The sequence below is a fragment of the Camelus dromedarius genome, chromosome 7 (assembly GCF_036321535.1).
Source record: "Camelus dromedarius isolate mCamDro1 chromosome 7, mCamDro1.pat, whole genome shotgun sequence".
Lineage (NCBI taxonomy): Eukaryota > Metazoa > Chordata > Mammalia > Artiodactyla > Camelidae > Camelus > Camelus dromedarius.
The window spans coordinates 12273674-12290948 of record NC_087442.1 but is presented as its reverse complement, the minus strand read 5'-3'; the positions used below and the strand labels follow the sequence as shown (position 1 = coordinate 12290948).

At 49.7% G+C, this 17275-nt stretch overlaps 1 protein-coding gene across 3 annotated transcripts in view; it reads right to left on the bottom strand.

Annotated features, from left to right (window-relative positions):
• The window catches only part of DENND2A (DENN domain containing 2A), an 87687-nt gene extending 74591 nt beyond the window's left edge, over positions 1-13096 (bottom strand). Inside the window, exon 1 of one of the 3 annotated variants that reach the window (XM_064487297.1) lies at positions 13040-13096. The gene's annotated coding sequence lies outside the window, so the exon portion shown is untranslated. Of the gene's footprint in view, positions 1-7427; positions 7694-13039 lie in introns of those variants that run through there. The other 2 variants (XM_064487298.1, XM_010983197.3) reach the window with 2 other exon arrangements.
• Between the last annotated feature and the right edge of the window lie 4179 nt (positions 13097-17275).

Below are 17275 nucleotides of genomic sequence, written 5' to 3'. Positions count from 1 at the left end.
CTTTCTACTCCAGATTCTATATTTCACCCCCTCATACCTTGTTATCTGGTCCCTCAGCATCTTCAACCAGAACCACCTGATAACAACAACCCTCACAAGCCTGATGCAAGAATCTGCTACTCAGTGATGCCAGGACCCCTGGTGACAGTAACCTGAAAGCCTGACCCCTGTTTCTTCTAAGGGCTGCAAGCAGGAAATAGCTTTCATTCATAACCTTTGGGAAGGTCAGGGTAAGGAAATGAACACTGATACATCCTATGATCTGTCAAGCACTGTATATAAGCATTTTACCAACAGAATCTTAGAAATAATGCATCTCCCAAGAGAAATGAGAACATTTGTTCACATATGTTCTTCTATACTAATATTCAGAGCACCTGTTCATGATGGCCCCAAAGTGGAAACAGTCCAAAAGCCATCAGCTGGTGAAGAAAGAAAATGTGGTACATCCATACGATGAATAATATTTAGCCATCAAAGGAATGAAGTCCTGACACATGCGACAATATGGATGGGCCTTGAAAACATTATGCTAAATGAATACAAGCCAATCACAAAAGGCCACATACTGTAAAAGTCCATTTACATGAAATGTCTGAAACAGGGATGTCTATGGAGACAGAAAGCAGATTAGTGGTTACTTAGGGCTGAAGGGGTTGGAGTCGGGGTAGAGGGTAATGGCTAAGGGGTATGGGTTTCTTCTTCAGAGTGATGCAAATGTTCTAAAATTGACTGTGGTGATTTGTGGTGATGTTTGCACAACTCTGTGAATATACTAAAACCCATTAAATGGTACACTTTAAATGGGCGAATTTTTATGGTATGCAAATTATACCTTTTAACTATTACCAAAAAAAAAAAAAAAAAGAGACAGAGAAAAGAAAGGAGGAAGGACTTAAGGAGGGAGGGAGACGAGGAGGGAGTGGGAGAGAGGGAGAGACAGACACTGAGCATCCGGCAGCATGTACCAGGCACACGTTAGGATGTCATAATAGTATCCCTGGAATTTTAAGAGACATGTGTGGAGCCCGTGGAGCTTGCGTAGCCCGGGAGCCCTCGCTCTGGTACACCGTTACCTCCCTCACAAACACCACCTCTGGCAAAGTACTCAGCAAGTGAATCTGAGGAACCGGGATTCCTATGAACACAGTAGTTAAGATAAATGAGCACAAAATGTCGATAGGACAGGCACTATCCAGAGCTTGCCTACCTCTCAAAGAGGCCCCTTTCCTGCGAAATGCCCCTTCCCTCACGCACGAGGGCCACAGGGACATGGGCAGCCATGTTTGAACCATGATCCCACCCCCTAATCACAGCTGATTGGCTCTAGAGGAGGCCTCACTCTAGTTGGGCCAATCAGGTTCCGTTGCCAGGGAGTTGCGTCAATCTGTGTCGGAAACGTGGCGCTGTGAGGCAGCCGTTTTCCGCCGTGTGGACTAAGGAGCAGACGGAGCTGGCCTGTGGAAGAGAAGGATGCCCGCGGAATGAGGGCTCTGCACACCCTCAATCCAATCCACTTTTGGGGCCAAGAGCAATCCTGCCCAGGGGTTCCACAAGATATCTTTATAACCTTGTTTGCTTAAGCAACCAAAAGAATCTCCACTAACATGGTGTCATGTTCAATCTGCAGTCAACTACTTCCTGAAAACGAAAAAGGAAAGCTAGTGTCCATGTGAATTTTTAACATGAATCTGCACCCACATGGCTGAAGCTGAGCAAACTTCAGCTACTTAGGAAACCAAAGCGCCCATTAGGTTTGCCTCTGGCCTGGCCCAGGAGGTTGGGTGTGCTCTGATCATTCCCATTACATTCCTGAGGGTCAAGAAGTCCCTTTCCCTTCCTGGGGAGACTCATCATGACACTGGGGGTGTTGGGAACACCTGAAGTCTTAGTAAAGCCATGTCATGACGCCTAATCTTCCTGAGGATCTGAACAGCACATTATAAGCATTCATATAGGAAGATCTTCTGAACTCTTGGATGCGGTTAAATAGGACATGGTATCGGAAGGCGTACAGTTTCCTTATTTTCTTACCAATAAATCCTCACTGAAAAAACTCTGGGTCTTAGATTGGAATGGACCGATGAGAGCTTACTGTGGGTAAACGAACAAATAAAAGGAATGTATGCCTTCTTCAGTTCTTATTTTAGATCTACAATTTACAAGAAAGCAGATCTCGTATCTCTCCCCCCACACACTGGCAGGGACACATTTGAATGAAAAGCATTTACAAGAGGTTGCATTGTCTGGACACCAGAAGAAGAGCTGAGTTGACAGTAGGAAAGGGATGGACGGATCCTTTTCCCATCCCTCTTTCTATTTATGGGAGTCATTTCCCTTCAGGAAATGCTGAGCCTCTTCTCCCAGGACCCTGTTGGGAATGACGCCTGCACTGGCTGACCCAGTCTTCCACATCCTCCTCCTGGCCTCAGCAGCTCTCCCCTTGTGACCCCTGTCAGTCACTGGGAACCCGGTCTGTAAATGACAGTGCTTCTTAGAGGCTTCAGTCTAGTGTGGAAATTCAAAGAGGAAAGGGAAGAAAGAAAAAAAAAAGATGCATACGAAGCTAGAAAACCCACTGGCATGGAGAAGCTATCAAATCTGAACACGGGAAGGTAGCACGGAGGAAGGTATGGCCAGAAATGACCACACTGTGGCCCAGGAGTTTTGTGGCTCACCTGGCTTAAGTCACCTGTCTGGGCAGGGGGCAGAGGCAAGAGCAGGACCCAGGGTTCCTATTACTCCATCCTCCACACTCCTTTTCCTTCCCCAGAAATGTACAGACTCACATTTCTATAGAGAAGCCACACCAGGAGAACTGACTATATATTCCTCTTTTCTTCTTTTCAGAAAGCCCACCTTTTCAGAAACCCAGCAACAATTCTGGGGTTAGCCCTGGCCACCCCAAACTGAAGTTCTCCCCCTCTCCTCTGAATTTCTCTGGATATCATTAACTTACCTACACTTGGTAATCTAAATGTGCATAACCTTGTGGTCTCTCCTCCATGCTTGGCTTCAATTTTATTTATATAGTTTATTCAAGATTTCACATATTTATGTTTTTCACCTTAAATTAAACTGCAATAATGAATGAATAGCATTCATCGAGCACTTACTATTTTTAGGCAAGATTCTACACAGATTGTTTCAGTGAATCGTCACACCAGCTCTACTATTGCCTCATCTTTACAGATGTGGAAACCAAGGCCCAGAGAGACGAAGTCTTCCCAAGGCCACATGGATGCTGAATGAATCCAGACTGTCAGATTAGAGTCCAGGGCCAAATCGATGCTTAATGCCAAATCGAGGGCCTTGGGGGCAGGGTACAGGCCCTCCCCTCCCAGTTACAGACTGGCTACTCAGTGAATTGTTTTGATTGGGTTTTATTCAAAGTACTGGGCACCTGTCATCCCCCCTCCCTCCTCTCCATGAGCACCCTGGCACCAGGGTACCACCTGGCCATCCCCTCCACTTCAGAGGCAGCCCCCAGGCTGCCATTTGGGGACTTGTTTTTCCCTCTGAAAAGGGTTTCCTCGTGTTCCTTTTAACCTGACCTCATGGAACAGTAATACTGAGGAGGGGAGGAAGGGCCCCTTGTGTAATCTGTCCTGTGTCATGGCCTCTGAGCACCTGGAGAGCCCAGGGCCTGTGCCACCCAAGGCTGGACGCTCACAGCACATCAGAAGCAGCCACTTGCTGGGGATGCACCTGAAGGCCACATTTTACTTGCTTCCTGGCAGACATCTCTGGCTCCAGCTGTGCCTCCCCAAACTCCTCACTCCCCACCTCCTCTCCCTCCCGCCTTCCTGCCCTCCTCTTCCTTTCCTCCCCCTCAGACCCTTTCCCACCCTCTTTTGCTGGCTTCTGTTCTCTCTCTTTCCATGAGCAGAGAGTTTCCAGCCTGGCTCCTGGCCAGCACATTTGGACAAAAGGCAGCAATCTTAGAGGGAGACGTCATCTCCCATCCCCTTTCCAGGGGCCAGCACCGTGGCTCCCCCAGCTCAGAGAGAGAGAAGGGGGCTGGGGCTGCTCCTGCCCTCCTCCCAGTTCTGGGAAAGAGCTTGAGAGATGGCCTGTCGTGAGGGTTAAAGACAGAGGGTTTAGAAGCAGACAGACCCAGGTTCAAATTCTAGCTCTGCCGCTTGAGAGCTGTGGGACCTTGGGCAAATTACTTTTCTGAGCCTTAGTTCTCACCTCTGTAAAGTGATGGAGTAGCACCTACTCTGAATGCCAGAGGTGAGGCTTAAGGGAGAGCCGCCTGTAAAGCATCCAGCATAGTGCGTGTCCTTGGAGAAGCGCTCCGCATGGCTTCTGTTATAACTGAACTTAACTCTGCCAAATAATACTGATACTAGTAATAATAAAGAACTTTATTTTAATAATACCACCTCCACAACTCATCTGCAGGGCTGCTTATCAGCCTCAATTGTTCGGAAATGTGGTAAAGCTGTAAAACCTCTCAACAGTCTCATTGCTGTTATAGTGGAATCTGTAAAAGCGGGTTTTAAAATTAGGAGAGCTGACCCTCTTCCTTTCTCAGTTGAAGCCAGGCAGTACTAGTGCTCAGCCTCCAGGCCATACGTGAAAGGAAGGGGGAGCCCCCCTGCCCCCATCAGCTCGGTCTGCTTGCCCTCACTTCCCTCCCCTTCCACCCTGTTTTCTGGCGCCATATAAGCTGAGGCCCTGTTTCTGTTTGTTTACTATCTGGGCCTGGTGTTTTGTGCTCAGAAGTTGTGCAATGCCTGGGAATGTGCTCAGTTTTATTTAGCTAAGTTTTGAGATATGGGAAATGGTCTTTCCCCTATGATTTTATTTAGCTAATCTGAGCCAGCACGGATGGATTTGAAATTAATCAATGAGATTAATCAAGGAGCTGAACACAGTACTCCGTGTGAGGAGCTGCTGGGAAATACATGAATACAGGGAACGGTCCCTACCCTGGAGCTGGGGAGAGAAGATGTCAATCTAATCCACCAATGGCCATAAGAGATTGTAATTGTTTAAGACAAAAAGATGAGATCGGTCCAGGGGATGCCTGACAACATGTTTAATATAAGTCACAATGCGAGAGTGGTTTAGGGGCTAAATTCAAACTACAGTGGTAAACATTATGAACAAATGTAACTTGAGGACTTTAGAGGTGGGCAGTGAAAGTCAGAGGAATCACAGATTGCTTCAAAGAAGAGAGAATCTGTGGCCCTTTGACTAGATTGGGTTCCAACAGTTGGAAGAGGAGAATTTTCAGGCGAGGCAAGAGCGTGAAGAAAAGGCGATAGTGCATACTGCCCGGGACAAGACTGAGGGGATGGCAGCTCTGGGACGGATGACGGGGAAACATGGAGAGGAAGACAGAAGGGCTGGCGGGCTAGACTTGGAGATGTTCTGGAATGAGAAAGGCGAGGGAAGGTTTGCTCTCCTCGGAACTTAATGAGGATACGTGATGAAGATACGTCTTCTTTTTGTACGTTCAGGAGGAAAGGCACAGAGCAGAAAGTCAGAGGTAAAGATCTAAAGAGTCCGTGAAAGAGCCACCCTGGAGGTGTAAACTCTGGATGCGGCTGAAGACCCAGCAAACACAGATGAGCTCTCTTGAAGAAAAAGTGAAGAAAAAGAAGAGCACGAAGAATCGAGGTGTGGGGTCACTCTTACTTTGCCCCGTTTCCCAGCTCTTGATTCGGTTCCTTTTTGTTTCTTTATTTGGACCTTCTAACTGGACAGGGAGCTCTGATGGCAGAACACCTGCATTTGGCTTCTTTTTATTACTATACAATGTCTAGACCAGATCTTGGTCCACTGTGGGTGCAGTATAAATGCTTGTTGAATAAGAATAAAAGGAATCAGTGAAGATCTCCTTTTCCAAAGACAGTTAGGACAACCCAAAGGGTGTGGTGTCTCAAGGGAAGAAGCTATACTCAAAATACTTCCCTAAGGTGGGGCTCAGACACCAGCCAATCACAATGGCCTTACTGTCAGCCCTTTAACAGCTGGATCTCATATACAGGGGTCCCAGGATTGCGGGACACTGGGAGCTCAGGAGAGCAAATATTTACAATTAGTAGAGAAGCATTTCAGCGTTTTGACAAGTGGCACAGATGTGTCAACATACCAGTTTGACATCAACCTTGACCTGTGTCAGGCATGTCACGTACATTAGGGAGCTCAAACACGAGGAGAAGAGTGAAGTAGCCAATGGCTGCATCATTAGTAACCCGGGATAAAGTCTCTGCCGACGGTTAGGGATGGAAGCCAGACCTCAGGGCCGTGAGGAGGAGCTTGTGGACCTGCCACCATCACTCTTTCAGGGGCTCTGCTCCCCATCCTGAAAGTAGCATCTCCTTCTCTTTTCCTCTGGTCAAAGGCAGCCTGAACCTGGGCTGTATGTGTGCCTAGAAGCAGCCTCCGACTCTTTTCCCAGTCTCTCTTCTCTCTGTCCCAGGCCAGGGATCTTGGCTGTCCTGCGTTCTGGTGAAAGGAGAGCCTGGAATAGGCACTTCTCTTGGCTCTGACTCTGTTGTGCTGGAATCTCCAGGTCTCGTTGTTTTGGGAGGCATCAAGTATCCTCTCCTCTCTGATGTTTTTCTGTCCTGTTAGACGCATCAGTTCAGCTGGAGGATAAACATAACACTGGTCCCTTTTTGATGTCCTGGGAGCTTGGGTATGTTTGTTGATTGTCACAAACACAGATGATGAAATGGACCAGATGTAAAGGATGTCAAGATCCCAGGGAGTTAGACTTGGCGTTGGATGACCACACACTTCATTCCAAATCTGAACAACTCTCACCTGCCGCTCAGAGTATTAAGTGGAGAATCCCTCGGAGTCCCCAGCAAGCTGGAGACATTGCCCTGGCAGAAGCCGAGAGCACAGACAAGCTGTTTTGGGAAGCTCCTCCGTGTCTTCGCAGCCACCTCCCTGGCCAAGTCTGTGGCTGAGAAACTGGTCCCACTCCAGCTGCAGGGGATGCAAGTTCCATGTCTCAGCTGCCCCATCGCTCCTGCCCAGTGACCAAATCAGTGCTCTATGGCTTCTTCCCCAGCTAACTTTTCTCCTGACCACACAAGGTCAATTTTAATCCTGATTTGCTGTGTGATCCCACACAAATGCCTCTGCTTGGTCACCTGGGGAGGTTGAGTCTGTATTTCCCAGGGATGTGAGAAGTCCAAATAAAATTAGAGAAGTGCCCTGCTTTAATGGCTCCAATTTGCTGGGAAAAGGCAGTTATTACCTTTTCTGTAGTGAGCTGTGGGGAGCCAAGGGCAGTGGTACCCATCTCTTTTGATTTGTTTAGTGGGGACAAGTTGACATGCAGCATCAGGTTAGTCACCTGTCCCCTCCTCCTCCTTGGACTCAGGCCTCTACTCTAGAGGGGCTAAGAAAGGCTGGGAGGCAGAGGGATGGGAGAGAATCACGTCCCTACATCAGCTCACCTGGACCAGCAGGGCGAATGGATGGGCACGTCCAACCCTTCCCAGGTGGCTACAAGTTGCGTTTGCAGGATGGTCCCAGGAGAAGCCTGCTGTATATCAATTAACAACTTATCTTTAGTGCTCACTTTTTACTGTCCAAATGTCCCACCTTTATACATGGTTACCCGATCCATTACCCACAGGGGATCTGCGGGGAACTTAGTGCTAAATGAAATTCAACCCTATGACATCTTCGCCTCTGAAAAGTCAGGAAGTCTGAGGGAGAAAAAGGGAGGCACCTTGGATTATTTCCCTGGGTTGGCTCTGGTGTGCAACCCACTCCACCCATCCCAGGTTTCAACCTCCACCATAGTTATATGGGATCAAGGTTTTGGGAAAACAAAACCAACAGCAAGAGACAAAATTGGGACAGTTTGTTGGATGACAATCTATAAAACATTTCTTAGAAATGCTAGTTTTAATACATTGCCTTTTTAAATTTAACAAAACTCAAAATAATAGATTGCCTCTATGAATGCACCACACTATGAAGTTTAATGTTCATGTTGGCTTAAATAGAAATTCATAGTAAATTCAGGGGAGAACTAGGGTGAGTTAGGAAAGAGAGAGGTAATCTACCTTACTTGGGTTAGGGGAGAGAGAGTAATATATTTTATAATTTTTTAAAGACTGAGTATCAGAATCTTATTTTTAAAATATCCATCACTGGGCACAGATATATTCAGTATGCATTTGGCTTTGAAATCTTTTCATCTAGCAATTCTATTTCTGGGAATTTATCTTACAGAAATGTGGGAGCAAATACTGGAGCCACTGCAGCGGCTAAAGTCAGAAACCACTAATTGCTCGTCGATAGAGAATTTGCTAAACAAACGAAGTCAACCTATATAAAAAACACTAGGCAGCTGTGAAGGAGAGGACTACATATGTCCCACATGGAATTAGTCACAAAATACTGTTCAACAATCATAGCGTGCTTCCATTTTTGTAACAAACAAACAAACAAAATACATTACATGTAAAGAAAAGAAGTCCTGGGGGCTTTGGTGTATATACCAAACAGTGACTGCCTCTGAGGAGGGAGTCAGTATAGGGTAAACTTCCATTATTCATTGTATTCTTTTTTATATATTGCTTAAATACTTTATAACAAACCTAACTTTCATAGTTTACATATATATATATGTATATATAAAAGTATGTATGTAAAAGGCATCTGAAAATTGTGAAGTACACTTTTTAAGAAAACAAAACAACCAAAGGAAGTGTGTTTGATACTCTGCCTGAACTGGTCTGACAGGCCCTCCTGATAAGACAGGGCCTGGGTCCTATGGAAGAGCAGTCACAGTCACAACTTCCTGTCCTGTCCCCACTCTCAGCTCAGTCCTGGTCTCATTTCCTCCTGAAGGGGTGCAAGGAACCTTCCGCTTCCCAAACACAGAGGGAAGTTGGGTGTTAGTAGCTCAGCCAGCTAGAAAAGGGGGTCTCAGGCTCATCCCTCTTTCAGCCAACCACAGGCCAAGGATGAATGTGCCAAAGGGAAGCCAAAGAGAAAGCAACTCTGGACTTTGGCTGGTAAAGGGTTTAATTTCTAGGCAAAATGAGTTGGGATAAATGTCCAAATCAGGTAATGATTTTAACACGAGGGTAAAAGAGGGTCTAACTCTGGCTTCCCAATGTATTGGTGTCTTTTGGATGTCAAATGTAGAGAGCTGACCAATCACTCACCTAGGTTCCAGGCACTGACCTGCCTCCTATCATTAAAGGGGCAGGCGTGCCTGTGAGACCCTCTGTTGGGTGGCCAGTGCAGGGGTTTCAGAGAGAGCCCAGGTACCTGTGGAGGCTGTCTGGTTCTGGTGGAAGAAGGGACCATATCTTGACACAGGAGACTGGACGTGACACAAGGCATAAGCAGAGGTCACTCATGAGTAACTGTCAGACATTTCAAGGGCCCTCAGGAAGCAAAAAAGGGGGCTGGATTCCAAAGGTAGTGGGGGAAGCTGAGTCAACTTTGCTTATAGCCAAAGAAGCAGCTGCCTGTAAGGTGTACCTGAGGGTTTTGGGGAAAGGCATTGAGCCTCTAAATAGCTCCCCTAATATTCTGCAAGTTACTGAAATTAAACCCTTAGAGATTCATTCCTTTTGATTGAGACTTTATGCATGTTAAACTGCATAAATGAATTCTCTCAGCTTCTTTCCAATCTATAAGACATAGGTCAGAGAACAAATACACTTGAATACCAGGAGGGAAGTAGAAAGAACTCAGAGCTCAGAGGCTCAGCACTCAAGAAAGATAGATTTATGTTTGTTCCAGGCAAAATGAGAAAGGTGCTGAGGCTTTTCAGTTTTGGCTAAGGTGCAGCACTGCATACAGTAGTATTAGACCAGACAGATCTAACTGTGGAAGGCTTGTAATTATGCTTTTAGAACTTCTGTTAAAAAAAAAAAAAGCTTCACACACACACACACACACAGAGCTTCACATAAATGTGTTTGTTACCCGCCTCCTTATCTGTATCTGTTCAAGATAGCTTTAGGTCTTGATGTCAAAGGCTGACTAGCCAGTTGATTTCATCATGAGTAACAGGCTTTTAAATTCTATGGAGTCCTTGCTTTTGGAATCTGAGGTTTCTGTTCTCTGCTGTAATGAACTCTCTGGGTAAATGTTAAAGCAGCTGCTCTCAACCTTGACTGTACCTTAAAAATCACCTGGAACCTTTAAAAAATATTGATTCCCAGGGCCCATGCTCAGAGATTTTGATTTTCTTGGCCTGGCGTGGGGCCCAGGCACCAGTTGTTTAAAAAAAATGCCTTCCCCCCTCCCTCTGCAACTAGCATTTAAATATGTATTCTAATGTGTACCCTGAGTTAAAAATGTTAAGAACTGTGATTGGGGGAGGGGGTAGTAAACTATCATCCTGACTCAAGGTGAATTTAAGGCGTCTACAGTTGGCAAGAAGTGGTTTCAACTTTGGAGGGCACGTTAGGAGGGCACTGACACAGATTCTGCAGATTCTGTCCCTTCTGCAGAATCCAACGGACAGGGCCTGGCCCGGAGGTTTGCGACTGAGACTAGAACCTCCCAGCCCTCACTCCGTAATCTTCTGCAACATTCTTTATGCAGCAAACAAGTTTCCCACCCTCCCTGACCTCAGAAGAGAGGACCTCTGGTGTCTTGAGTCCCACCCCTAGAAGCAGGCTCAACAGCAGGTCCAAGGGCAGAAAGACCTGGCCCACTAGGGGAAGTGGACTCGCCCAGCTGAACGGAGTCCTCAGATGCTCTTCCCACTCTCTGTTTCTCTTTGGTCAGGATTTCTGGATGCCAGCCTTCCCAACACTCTGCCCTAGCAGGCCCCTTCTTCAGACCCATCTCAGCCCACCTGCCTGTGGGCCACGCTGGGGTATGCCTGCTTCCCTCTTCATGGCTGGGCACCGGGGTGCTTTGCTCTCTACATTTACTGAAGTAGGTATCACCTCTTCCTACACTTGTGAGACCCTGGGCTCCTCCACATAGGATGCCCCAGGCCCTCGCTGCCCTGTACCACGACTGCCCACAAGCCTGAGCTGACTCTTGGTCCCCCACAGAAATGCAGTCTGTCTCCAAGTCATAACAGGAAGGTGGTAAAGAAAGAGAGTCACGTGGAATTCTATCTTCCCGTCTTCTGTAACAACTGACAATGAAGTTTTTTCTATGTCACTCTTTAATCTTTACACAAAGTTCCACATGACATTCCCAGTTGAGTTCAATTCCAGGAAAAATTTTGGCCTGAAAATTAATTTGTATGCTTTATCTTGTCCAAAATCCAAAACTGTGCAATCCAGTGTATTTTTGTTTGTCTCTCAGCTGCCAGAAAGTTTACAGCCAAATTGACTGTCCAAGTGTTGTAATCTGCTACATTCAGGCCATTCAAAATATCCATTCCTTTTGCTTTGCTTTGTTTTCTCCTGAGCTTTTCTGCATTTCGTTTTTGTCTAAGTTATCTGCCTCTGTGCCCAAGGCTGTCACCAGGTCCCACCTCTTTATCTCTTGGACCTTTCCATCCCACCTCTCCACTGGCGTCATCTGCACGTCAGTAACTCTAGCTTGGGTGCTGCAAGGCCCTGGTCTCATGCTCCTCTGAGCCTCCACCCAACAACCAAAGCGAGCTTGCTAAGATACAGGCTGATCCCACTGCTGCTGCTTCAGCAAAATCATCCTCCACCCATCTACCCACCGCCCCGAACTGCAACCATAAATTTTCCCACACTTGCCTGTCCCCACTCTTTGTAACTTTGCACATGCTGTTCCCTCAGCCTGAAACAACCTTCCCTGCTCTGTGGGTGAAGAGGTTTTCAGGGCTAAGCCTGGCATTACTTATTCTGTGTGCCTCCCCTGAACTGGGTGGCCCTGCTCTGAGTTTCCGGGGCACACAGCACTCAAGGCCAAGCCAGATGCGGACTGGGTTTAATTTAACTACCCAGCTAAAATGGTGACTGCCTCGAATGAAGAGTGATATCATTCATCACTCTGACCCTAACGCCTAGCACAAAGAGCTGTTAAGTGAATGAATACTTGACACAGGCAGGGTTCAAATCTTCCAGAATAAAAGGACTGGAGGCCAGCCTCTCTGCCATCCTTTTCACTGCCCTAAAAACAGTTACAGTTTGCTCTTGATTTCTGGTAGAAGTCTGCTCATCCTAGACGGCCCGCACCAGGGATGTCCTACTCTTCTCCTTTGGTGTGTTTGATACTTGATGATGCAAGCAGGAATGATTTTGTCCTTTTCTGTAGTAACCACCACGGGTTTAAGAGTCTAATAACAAAATTATAGAGTGCCTATTACAACCCTCCTACCCTCGGGCCATTATTTCGGTGAGTCATTTACAACACCAGGAAAGTCGCATCCCTGAAGCACATCTCAGCACGAGCTAGAAGTCCGCCTGCTCCTTCCCCAGCACCAGCTGGTTACAACAAAGCCACTGCAGTCCCCTTGCCCCAGTCTCTGCCCCTGGAGGGCAATGTCCAGCTTCCCCTCAAGGACAGGATTCTTCTGCTGAGGTCTGGCTCTCCTCAGGGCTTTGGATCCTGTCCAAAGGTGACAGTTCCCTGTCACCCTCCTACAAATCATTATATCCTGTGTTGTGAAGACTCCCCCTGGGCTGCATCTGCTCCCAACTTCATCCTTAGGGGAAAAGTGGGAGAAATGAGCAATCATCTTTACCTTCCTGCTTTCCCAAGACTTCACATTCTGACCAGTGAGGGGGGGTCTGGCAGCTCAAACTTTCTCGATTCTTCCTCGACACACATACATTCACACACTCACACACTCTTACTCTTGAGCCCCCTGGGACCCTGCCCGGTTTCTGCAGGTTTCCTCGGCGCGGGACGACGGCTTCCCGAACTACCAGAAGGACGTCTGGATAGGACCTTGCTCAAGTCCTGCAGGTCAGGCTGAAGCGCCTCGGTCCCCGACGTCCGCACCCAGGAACCGCAGCCTGCGGTTTGCAGAGCGCCACTTCCCAGCTCCGGGTTGGGGCAGCTCCGCCGTCTCCTCCCCCGCCCTCGGCGCGTGCCCTCCGCGGTCCCCGCACGCGTGCCGTCCACCGCCCCCCCACCCCCGGCCTGGCCCTACCTCCCGGCGGGCCGCGGCTCCGCGGGCTCCGAGGCGCTGCTCCGGGGCGCCCGGGCGGGCGGGGGCGGCGGGCGGCGGGGGCCGGGGGCGCCATGGCCCGCAGCCCCCCGCGCTCGTGTCGGCCGGGCCTCTCCCGGCGACCTCCGCTCACGTCCCCGCCGCCCGGCCGCCGCTGTGGGCGAGTGGAGGGCGGGCTCGGCCGGCAGCCCCTTCCTCTCCCGGCGGCGCGGTGGCTCTGAGCCGGGCCGCGCGCCCCGCCGCCCCCCGCCCGCCGCGGCTCAGTGAGCTCATCCGCAGCTGGCGGGCGCCCGGCCCGTTGCCACGGCAACGCCTCTCCCAGGGCCGCGCGGACTCGAGCGGCTCCAGTAAACAAGACCTTCTGCCGGACTCTTCCCCTCGCCCTTTTTTGGGGGGTGGGGAGACGGTGACTTAACCCCTTCTTTGCTGGAGCCCACCGAGAGGCAGGGTCTGTCTCTGCCAGGCTGGGGCTTTATTCGTGTGAGGCGCTTGGCCCGGGAACTGAGCCCTTGAGACAGATGCCCCAGTGTGGCGGCGACACTCCTTGCTCTCCGTTCACTCCAGTCATTTAACGCGTTTGTGGGGCACCTACGAGGGCTCAGACGCGGGGCTGGGGATTGGGACAGCCTAGGCAGCGAGTCAGCCACCACCCTCGCCCCTTGCAGACTGCCCTCTGGCTGTGGCTCCGACACCCTGACACTGTCAGTAAAAGACCAGGGACTCTGAGCACAGGGCACAAGTCTCCCAAACCAGGCGGGGGGTGGGGGGTGGGGGAAGCTTCCCAGAGAAGTGACTTTATGGTGCCTGCTGCCCCCCATTTGCGTGGGACAAACTATTAAGGAGCACGGGTCGCAGCATTTAGGACCCTCAAATAAGAAGTCCACGTGAAAATGCTGTGGGGCGATTTATGCTGAGGGCAATTGTGTGTGTGTGGGAGGTGAACAGAAGGTTTTTGATCAGAGGAGTCACTGATGAAAGGGAGATGGAACTGGCAGTGGTGATTTACGGGTGCAGGGGAGAGGGTTCCAGGACCATCTCTATCCAGAGGAAAGTTATTCTTGTTTTTAATTCAGGGACCCCTGGACGGAGGGGCCTAAAGCCTAGGCAAGGTAGAAGATGAGAGAGAGAGGCTTAATCTACAAATCCACAGAAAGGGTGTGCAGGAGAGAAGGGAAAGAGAAAACAAAGGATTGCAGAACATGGGGAACATTAGATACTGCCTAGGCAGTCCTTATGCACTGGGAGCCTGAGATTTGAGGGACCTTTCAGATATCAAAGTCACAGGGAAAAATTCTGTCTCCTTCACTGGGAGGTTTACTCATTCCACAAGATCTTTAAACCTGTTCTCAGGCTTCTTAAAGCTCCCAAGACTCCTTCATGCCATAACTGGCTCACGGAAGCATGGTAAACTTTTAGAATACCAATTTATAAGGGTAAGCAGCTTTTTTAAAGTGTAAACACATAAATTGTTGTTTTGTTTGCTTAAGTATCATTCAATAAATTTTCACTTGTTAAAAAAAGATCAGAGACAGCTTCTTGAGGATTCATTACTCCCTGGGCCCCAGGGTATCATGAGGCAAACTGGCTAAGTGGAGGGAAGGGCAAATGGAAAACAACTGAGCTGAGAGCCCAGCTGGCTGCCTGCCCCAACCCAGTGCACAGAACAGGCCGCTACCGTCAGTGTTGCAGCTTTCCAACTGCCAGTCACATCTCAGGTGGACAATCAGGAGGCTGGAGAGCCCCTTGGGGCATCTCTTAAGTGGCACGCTGCCACTCCTTTGCTCCTTCATTTTTGAGTTCTAGACAGTAACTTGTTTTAGAAAAATATTCCTGCCTCAGTTCATTGGGTCGGACTCTGATGAGCGATGCTGGGGTCTATGCTTTGCAAGTTTCCATCCCTGCTTGCCTATCACAGCCCCAATTTCCACTGTTCCTCAGGGCTGGCTGCTCTCATCCCTGGGTCATCTAATGGTTCTGTCGCCCTGGCAGAAGTCCCTCCCATGCATGGCTCCCCTCCTCTCCTGTGTTGTCCCACCCTTGCTGGCTCCCTGGAGCTTTCCCAGCTGACGCTCCCCCCTCTCCCCGCCTTCTCCAGCCCTGGTTCTCCAGCTCCAGAGGTCAGGGTGGCCCTCCAAGGTGGGGGCTGTGCACTAGAGCCTGGAAGACCCACTCCGTTCCTCTCTTCTTTCTGCCCTTCCTGACCGTCCTCAGCTTCTCCTCACATTGGAAAATGAGGATGAGAGTGGGAGAGACTGCCTGGTTTCAGTGGGGAAAGGTGCGGGTGGGAGGAGGGGGACAGAGGTAATTTTTCTTGATCTTGAATCCTGCTTTTTCCACCTAGAGCACCCATGAGACTCTGCAGACCATCTCTTGCCCACTGACCTCGTCTTCCTTTAGCATCTAGTTAAGGAGCATGGATCTGGGACAGACGGCCAAATACGGCTCTGCAGCAGGTGACTTGGCCTCTAACTCTCAGCGTCTTCACCTGTACGGAGGTGGGGGTGGGGTTGGGGGTGGAAATAGCCGCTATAACCGCCCTCATCCTGTGGGGATTAAAGCAGATCTTCAAGTACAGGTGTAGTACTGGGCCTGGCCCATGGGGGGTACTCTACCTTAGCTCCCGTTTGTTATTCTCATCTCTTTTCTTTGCAGGAGTCCAGCGGTGCCCAGGGTTCAGGGAGTGAGGCGTGCACAGGCAGTGTGTCTTCTCCCCACTCAGAACTGAGCTTCCCCCGCCCCCGCCCCTTTTAGGTCCAGGGCCTTGTGCGGGAGGAGAGAGCAGCGGGCAGCACAGAGCCCGCTTCCTCCCAGCGATAAGCCGAGGGAAGGAGAACTGAGGGACGAGGAAAGGGAGATGGCTAGCTGGAATACGACGGCAAGAGAGTCTGCGAAAGAGCCTTTGAACATCTACTCTCCCCCAAAGTGTTCAGTGTCCACTGACATTCCTTGAGGATGCTGAGCACTTCTGGGTGTCTCTGCAGCGCCAGACGCTTCACCTGTGCTACGCCATGCGACCCCACCCCATGCTCCTGGGCAACTGAATATCATCCCTACCATTTTCGGGGTGGGAAAACCAAGTTCTAAGACTTCTTTGAGGTCACACAAGCCCAAGCCTCTCTTTTTGTCACGCCAGGTTGCCTGAGAGCAACTGCTCTGCCCACAGCCAGCCACAATGAAGCGATTTCTGGATCAGCCTTCAACCCAAGTCCAGGTTATGCTCCCCGCTCTGGAAGGCACAGGCATCTCAGACACCCCTTCTTGGAGATTGGAGACCCCCTGCTTGGGCCACTGGCCCATTCCTTTTTGCTCCTTGCCTAGCAGGAACTTCTATCTCCATGCCACCGGCCTGCCAGTGCATCCTTGAAAGTTAAAGACGCAGTAGATGATGGATAAGAAGTTTGGTTACTTTTTTTTTTAATTATTATTATTTTATCTAGAAAGCTGGCATGGGGAGAGGAATCATTTATCTATGGTTAGGGCCATGACATTGGATGAGGTAGAGCAAGGAAGGAGCCTGTTTTAGGGGCAGGGAAAGTCCACAGCCTCACCTTGACATGCCTACTCATCTCTTGACTGTGGACCTGAGCCCAAGGACAGAGCCATCTGGGCTGGCGGCAGGGCCCCTCATTCTCTCACAGGCATCCTGCTCCTTTCCTTCCCAGGAAGCCATCTCCCTCCTGCTGGCCTGGGTCCATGCTGCTCCTATCCGTGGCCCATCCTCCCCTGCCTAGAGACAGCTGGATGTGAGCGCCTTCCCGTCCCACCACAACCCCCGGCTGCCTCCCTCTGAGGAAACAAAACCAAGCCAAGCATCCCACCCAAACCTCAAACCCGAGCTTGGTTTGTTCTTGGTCCCAATCTAATGTCATCCAGGGGGTGTGGGATGGGAGGGGAAGGATGGGGCAGGGGGAGTGGAGGCCACCCAGGGGAAGGCATGAGCAGAGCCAGACACCAAGGGCCCTGGGACTCCTACATCTTCCCCTGGCTGCGAAGGGCCTGTCTTTGCTATAGTTGAGTGCTCTGTTCCTTCTCTGTCTCTGTCTCATTCATGCCTTCCTGCCTTCTACCTCCTGTGCTGGGGCTGGGAGATTGGAAGCTGTCGGGGCCCTGTAGGAGGCACTCTGGAGTAAGTGGCATTGGTTTCACCACAGACTGCTGACATTTGTCAGGGCACCACTGGAAATCTTAAAGAATCACCAAATTGGCAAATATCACAGT